Source organism: Apium graveolens, chromosome 8 (assembly GCF_009905375.1).
Source record: "Apium graveolens cultivar Ventura chromosome 8, ASM990537v1, whole genome shotgun sequence".
Lineage (NCBI taxonomy): Eukaryota > Viridiplantae > Streptophyta > Magnoliopsida > Apiales > Apiaceae > Apium > Apium graveolens.
This window is the reverse complement of record NC_133654.1, coordinates 72,981,617-72,990,045: the sequence shown is the minus strand read 5'-3', so window position 1 is coordinate 72,990,045 and position 8,429 is coordinate 72,981,617. Positions and strand designations below refer to the sequence as shown.

At 39.2% G+C, this 8,429-nt stretch overlaps 1 non-coding gene across 1 annotated transcript; it reads left to right on the top strand.

Annotated features, from left to right (window-relative positions):
- The first annotated feature begins 3,892 nt into the window (after window positions 1-3,892).
- LOC141682175 (small nucleolar RNA R71) lies at window positions 3,893-3,999 on the top strand. Its single transcript, XR_012559576.1, has one exon. It is a non-coding gene; the product is annotated as a small nucleolar RNA R71 (small nucleolar RNA).
- The last annotated feature ends 4,430 nt before the right edge of the window (window positions 4,000-8,429 follow it).

Below are 8,429 nucleotides of genomic sequence, written 5' to 3'. Positions count from 1 at the left end.
CTTGTGTAGAAAATTAAGCACCATTTTTGCATCGTTCGTTGGAAACGCCTTAACTTCAACCCAATTTGACACGTAATCAACCGCCAACAAGATATATTGATTGTTACAAGATGAGACGAATAGCCCCATAAAGTCAATTCCCCAAACATCAAAGACCACAACCTCGAGAAGCACATTAAGAGGCATCTCATCCCTCTTAGACATATTGCCCACACGTTGACATCGATCGCATTTCAAAATGAACTGGTAAGCATCTTTAAACAAGGTCGGCCAAAAGAAACCTGCCTGAAGAACATGAGCTGCTGTCTTTTCTCCACCATACTGTCCTCCATAAGCCTTTGAGTGGCAATCTCGCAAGATCCCCCCCGTTTCGCTGTAAGGAATACATCTCCTGATGATTTGGTCAGCTCCTTGTCGAAAAAGAAATGGCTCATCCCACATATACCACTTCGCTTCATGTAGAAACTTCTTCCTTTGAGCATAGGATAAGTCGGGAGGCATGACTAGTTCACAATGTCTGCAAACCACGGTTCTTCTTCTTGCACTCCAAACAATTGCTCGTCGGGAAAAGACTCATTTATCAATGTCTTATCTAATGAAGTAGCATTAGATTATCTAAACGCGAGAGATGATCAGCGACTTGATTTTCAGTCCCTTTTCTGTCCTTGATCTCAAGTTCAAATTCCTGGAGCAAAAGAACCCATCTAATCAATCTAGGCTTCGAGTCCATCTTTGAGACTAGATATCGAATTACGGCATGATCAGTGAAAACTGTCAACTTAGTCCCAAGTAGATAAGATCGAAATTTCTCAAAACCATAGATGATAGCCAAAAGCTCTTTCTCCGTAGTCGTATAATTCAGTTGGGCACCATTAAGGGTCTTACTAGCGTAGTCGACCACATGAAATATGTTGTTCTTCCTCTGCCCAAGAACTGCTCTCACTGCATAGTCACTTGCATCACACATCATCTCAAAAGGCTGGTTCCAATCAGGTGCAGTTATGACAGGTTCCGTGATTAAACTCTTCTTCAATGTTTCAAAAGCTGCAAGGCACTCGTCATAAAACTTGAAAGGGACATCTTTTTCTAGAAAACTGCATAGCGGCTTCGAAATCTTAGAAAAGTCCTTGATGAAACGCCTGCAGAAACCCGCATGACCGAGAAAACTGTGAATTCCTTTAACAGAAATCGGTGGACGAAGATTCTCAATGATCCCCACCTTGGCTTTGTCTACCTCAAGACCCTTACAAGAAACCTTGTGCCCGAGAATAATGCCCTGTCGCACCATAAAGTGACATTTCTCCCAATTGAGAACCAAATTGGTCTCAACACACCTTTTGAGAACTTGTCCAAGATTCTACAAGCATTCATCAAAAGAATCGCCACATACAGTGAAATCGTCCATGAACACCTCCACATTCTGGCCTCTCATATCAGAAAAGATGGCCATCACGCATCTCTGAAATGTGGCTGGTGCACCACACATACCAAAAGAAACTCGTCTGAAGGCGAACGTACCAAATGGACAAGTAAAGGTAGTTTTCTCCTGATCTTCTGGAGCGATACAAATCTGATTGTAACCTGAATAGCCATCCAGAAGACAGTAGTAATCATGCCCAACCAACCTGTCAAACATCTGATCAATGAAGGGCAAGGGGAAGTGATCCTTCCTAGTGGCTTTGTTCAGCTTCCTATAATCCATGCAAACTCTCCACCCAGTGACTGTTTTTTAGGAATCAGCTCATTCTTCTCATTGGCTACCACAGTAATACCACCTTTCTTTGGTACACATTGTACCGGGCTTACCCATAAACTGTCAGAAATAGGGCAGATGATCCCTGCATCTAGCCACTTAAGAATTTCCTTCTTTACTACTTTTTTCATGATTGGATTGAGGCGTCTTTGCTGCTCGACCGTAGGCTTGCTACCTTCCTCTAGCAGAATTTTATGCATACAATAAGAAGGGCTGATTCCCTTGATATCTGCTATAGTCCATGCAATAATAACAGGCAGAGTGGATGCATCACCTAAAAACGCATACCTCAAATGCTCAGGTAAAGGCTTAAGCTCAAGAGTGGACGCTTCCTCGATAGATGGCTTGAGGTGTTTATGAGCCTTGCTTAATTCCTCCATTCCAAGAGATTCAAAAGGTATATCAATCTTCCTTTTCCAGGGAGAAGCATTCAAGTATTGCAATTGTTCTTCACCTTCGTCATCTTTACTATCTGAATTTCCCAATAAGGCTTTCTCTAAGGCATCAGACCTTAGCAATTGATCAAGTTCTGAAGTAACCACAGAATCGACCAACTCCACTTTTAAACATTCCTCATTATCAGTAGAAAATTTCATAGCATTGAACACATTAAAAGTCACATCCTGATCCAGTACTCGCATCGTGAGCTTACCCTTCTGCACATCTATCAAAGTTCATCCAGTTGCCAAGAAAGGTCTTCCCAAGATTATGGGAATCTTCTTATCTTCCTCGAAATTCAGAATAAGGAAATCAGCAGGGAAGATGAGTTTATCAACCTTGACCAAAACATCTTCCATAATACCTCACGGATACGTAATAGAACGGTCAGCCAACTGTAAGGTCATATAAGTTGGTTTTGGATCAGGCAAGTCTAACTGCTTGAAGATTGACAAGGGCATCAGATTGATGCTAGCTCCCAAGTCACATAAGCATCTATCAAAAGACACTTTTCCAATAGTGCACGGAATAGTGAAGCTTCCAGGATCTTTAAGCTTCGGAGGTAACTTCTGTGGCAGCACATCACTGTATTCCTCCGTGAGAGCGATAATCTCTAAATCATCTAGCTTCACTTTCCGAGAGAGAATACCTTTCCTAAATTTTGCATAACTAGGCATCTGCTCGAGAGCCTCGGTGAAAGGTATGTTGATATGAAGTTTCTTGAACACCTCCAGAAACTTCTCAAATTGCTTGTCCAGCTTTTTCTTCTGCAGCCGCTTTGGAAAAGGCGGTGGAGGATAAATCTGTTTCTCCCCTGTATTACCCTCAGAAGGAGTGTGCTTAACAGTAGTCTTCCTTGGTTCCACTTCTACTTCCTGCTGCTCTACTTCTTTCCAAGCTTCGTCAGTCAACTCGTGAGTTTGTTCGGAATTCGCAACCGTCCCAGACCTTAACGTGATTGCCTTTACCTGCTCCTTAGCTTCCCTCTTTCCTGGCACCTCGGTGTCACTAGGTAATGTACCAGGCTGGCGATTAAGCAAAGCATTGGCAATTTGCCATATTTGATTTTCCAAGGTCATAATAGAAACAACTTGGCTCTTGTACATAAGCTTCAACTCCTCTAGTTCAGATTTTTCATTGGCTTGTTGCAGCTGGAGTTGTTGTCTTGGTGCATATTGCGGTTGCTGAAAACCTGAGGGGTTGTACTGCTTAGCTGGATATTGCTGATAAGGCTGTTGAACCGCATTCTGAGCGTTGCTCCAGCTGAAATTAGGATGATTGCGGTTGTTAGGATGATAGGTGGCTGGCACTGGTTGCTACGAACGCTGAAAATTGCTCACAAACTGAGCTGATTCACTAGAAATAGCACACTGATCAGTCTCATGGGCTCCAGCACAAAGTTCACAGACACTGGTGATTTGATTAACTCCATAATTAGCCAAAGAGTCCACCTTCATTGTCAAAGCCTTAAGTTGGGCAGCGATAGCAGTTGCCGCATCCAACTCTAGAATTCCTGCAACTTTTCCCTGAGTCAACCTCTGGGAAGGATTCTGGTACTCATTAGCAGCCATCAGTTCAATAAGTTCATAAGCTTCATTGTAGCTCTTAGCCCACAAGGCTCCTCCTGATGTTGCATCCAACATGGGTCTAGAAGTAGTACCCAATCCATTGTAGAAGCAATTAATAATCATCCAATTAGGCATGCCATGGTGCGGGCACTTCCTTAGCATCTCCTTATATCGATCCCAAGCCTCACACAGAGATTCTCCAGTTTGCTGAACAAACTGAGTAAGGGCATTCCTGATTGCAGCAGTCTTCGCCATATGGAAGAATTTAGTGAGAAACTTTTGTACCAGATCTTCCCATTTAGTGATAGACCCTGGTGGTAGAGAATGTAACTAGCTCTTAGCCTTGTTTCTTAGAGAAAATGGGAAGAGTCGCAGCTTGATAGCATCTTCAATCACATCATTAAACTTGAAGGTGTCGCAGATCTTGATGAAATCCCTGATGTGCATGTTGGGGTCTTCAGTAGGAGAACCCCCAAACTGAACTGAGTTTTGTATCATCTGAATTGTGCTTGCCTTGATCTCAAAAGTGTTAGCCTTGATGGCTGGTCTGACGATGCTCGACTGAATGTCATTAATCTTGGGCTGAGAATAGTCCATCAAAGCCTTCGGATTTTCTGCTTGATCTCCTATCGCTACTAAAACTGGTTCTTTGACTTTCTCTTCTTCTTCTACTTTCTTTTCTTCCTCGAAAACTTCCCTCCGAATTACCAGAAGTTCTTTCTTGGCCTTATCCATTGTTCTCTTACGAGTACACGAACGCGTATGCATACACCCTCGCTAGAGCACTTGAAATAAGACAAGGAATCAGATAAGTAACAATGTCCGAGTCAATGAACTTTAACGACCACTGATGGAAATCACATAAACTATCAATTAACACTGCAGTCCCCGACAGCAGTGCCAAAAACTTGTTAGTCGCTAAACACGCACTAATAATACACGCAAGTATACGAGTTCGCAAGTAGTATAGAATCTTTTCTTGTTCGTTTCCACATAGACTGTATTGGTTAACTAATTTAAGTCATGCACCTAAACAACAATGTATGGTTATTATTCAATGCTAAGACGATAACTGATTGAGATTATTATTAACTAAGAATTAAACTAATAATTATAACTATGAGAATAAAATTGATTAAATTAATAAATATGACAAACATGGGATTCTAACTTCATTAAATACTTCATTCAATAGCCTTTTTATTCTTAACCTTAGCATGCAATGGTGATGATACTAATCAGATAACACGAAACTGATAAATGCCAACTTTCGTTGCATGAATACCATACTACAAGACATCCACAAAAAAGATAGAAGCTGAATAGACACCAATTATATTGAGACCCTATATGTCTATAGAATTTGACAACATTACGGTTTAAGCATAAGTTATCTATCTTGATTACATAGGGCAAGTAAGATGGGTAAAATTACCTACGAATCATGTATACATTACATGAACCTATGCTAGCATGGCAAGTTCTAAATCCTTTAATTCACTTTCGCTGCATTAAGAATTAACACATTTTCTTATAAGTTCGCGATGCTCATAAGACGAATAAGTACAACCAATACTAGGATATCAATCAATCACCAAACACTAAGGTATTGAACAAATTAACTAAAGAAATCCATACATAAATCCGCTAGAACCCCACGATAATGATTAGCCCATAATCGGACTCATCATCAACGTGGGTTCCGATGAAAACATGGTAAAATGAACGTAGTCTTTATAACGAATAATTAAAATCAAGTACAAAACAAGAGTATAGGTTCAACAAAATAAGAAACGAGAATCCAAGATTACAACTCAAAACAAAGATTCACAAGAATAAACTAGATCGTCTTCGCCTTGTTGAATTGTGCTAAAGGTCTCTTGCCGTCTTCTCCTTGCGCTCTATTTGATATCCCCTTAAAAAAACTTAGAGTTATTTATATAGCAGCCAAAGCAAGATAGAAGTCCTCCGAATTGTAAATCAATTATAATCAGGATTTTAAAGTCTCGACCTGGCGCGACCGCGCGCTTCATCAGCGCGGGCGCACTGGCTTTCTGACAAATGGGTGCGGCCGCGTGCTAGACCAGCGCGGACGTGCCGTGCTTCTGGAAAAACTTCCGAATTTCTTTAATTCCTGATGCAATCGAGTTGGCTTCCGGAGCTTTATTCTTTAGACACCATCCTAACACCATATTAGCATCAAAATAATGCTAATCCATCTGATTCATCAGTATATGCCTGAAATACAAAAACACTACAAAACACATCAAAAACATAAATAACTTGAGTACAAAACATCAATTCAAGCCTTTATAGAGCATTATAGAGTGTTATAAATGCCACTCAACAGTAATCAAATGCATATGGGAAAATGATAGGTCAGTAATACCCCTATAGTAAAATCTTCAAGGTCAATGCTTGACTTACCAAATGATCGACACAAACACCTTCATGCACTTCTTACATGATTAGTTTAACTTCTTCAAAGGTTACACTGTAATAATGGATGACTGGTGTGTCTTCTATATTGCTGAGTCATCATACAAACAACCATTTCCTCCCTACATCTCAATTTCCTTGCCTCCATCTGATCCAGTGGAAGAATATATTTTTGTAAATATACCTTAATGGGGTCCAAATGTTGAAATCGGTTTTTATCTTCCGACCTCTTCAACAAATCGGGTCTCCACTTAAAGAATTTGACGAATTGGGTAAGTTGCTCAAAAATTTTTAGACTGCGTCCGAGGGCTCGTTCTCCAGAATTCTCAAAATGTTTTGTCAATTCAAGTTGCATATGTATTTCTATTATCCGGAGAATTAAATCTATGTAGTTCTATTGGTGAAAATTACTTTCTCTGCTTGGAAGTCTATTATTGTGAAGGTTACGATTATTCAGGAGTAAGTTACCCGGTGTGATTGACTTTCTTTACTAATAAAACTTTGCATGAACATAAGACTATTTCCATCACTAGGACTCTTTAATTAATAACAGGATGACTAACCAAGTGAGATCGAATACATGAAAAGTATTTACATGCTAAATTATTACAACTCTACCAGGGACATAATGCCAACTGGTTTAAATACCCTATCGATCCAAATACTTCTATTGAAAATTGATTTTAAATGGAATCGGATTTAGACCAGCCCTCTAATGAATAGATACATTAATTGTTATTTCTGTGAGAGAGAGAGAGAGAGAGAGAGAGAGTTACTAGATAAAAGAAAAGAAGCATAAAATATGATAGATGTCTTAAGAATACAATTGTAGAAATCTGTATATATGTAAAAGTTTCAAACAACAAGGCTATCGATACTAGTATGATGTTGTTTGTGGCGTAATTACTTGACACTCCTTTGTCATAAGTATATTGTTGTGATGCACTTCTTCAATGGACGTAGTATAAGAAAATATGTAGCTGCAGTCGGCGTAATATTTAAAGACGTCTATACTGACAAAGTAAGTCTTGACACGCTGTGGGCGGGCTCTATGACACCCCAAAATTCGGGGTTAGGGATTTAGGAAGTCACATCGTCTTGAATCTTGTCTTGTACAACAATATAATTAACTCACGCATCTATGACCCCACACTTACTATTACACATAATCACAGGTTATTGTCTTGGAAACAAAATTAATGTATTACTAGAGTTTTAAAACCAAAGGGTGATAGTTATTACAATCCAAAAGTAATTAAGTTATACCACAGATATAACCTCTATTTGGATGGCGGCCAAATAAACGTTTGTTCATGACTAACTTACATAAATCATACTTATATATGAGCCGAATAAAAAACAACTAAAAATCGAACCAACTCATATGTTCAACCGGCGGCATCGCCCCAAATAGTCTACGAAAGAGCTTCGCGTTTCTAACGCACTTCCTGGCTATAAACTTGCGAACCGACATCTTGGTTAATTGTTGTGTTGTGGTATTATAAAGAAAACAAGTGTGAGCTATATTGCCCATCCATAATAATCAGCAGTATGAAAAGATTGTTAAAGAATTATTATAATTCGTAGAATGATATATGTTCAATAGTAGTTTTCTTGGTGATACAGACATCTTTTCAAAATAACGTATGTTATTAACTCAATTATTCTTTGAATACCTTTTTAGTAAACCCAGCACCTAGGCTCAGGTTACAGTATTACATATCAATTACAATTGGAAGAATAGGACATTCGTTGGAGCCACCGTTATACGATGATCAGTCATATATCGGAAGTTTGTAAAGCTGTTATACTAGTAGAAGGACGACACATTTCTATTCCGGTGATCACCCTTGCCGCATACGGGCTACATGTCCAGTTTCGGGTATTCACACACTTCACAAGTCCCTGAGTACACGTAGTACCTTCGCCTGTGGTACCTTTGGTAGTCTCCCTAGTACCCGTAGTACTAGAGTCTACCCCTCCCAGTCCTTTCAAAGAATCCTACTATATACTCGGAACTTGAATTATATCAGAGTTCCCCAAGCACTATGCTTGTTGATAGGCACAACTCTTTATATATGTATATATATATATATATATAATCATCAAATTATTTAAAATAAATTGAAATAATGTTTTTCAAAGATTTGAAGGTACTTGAGTGCTCTTCTGAAATTCAGAAAATATTGTAAAATAGGATTTATGATTTTTTAATCCTATAAAATCCTTTA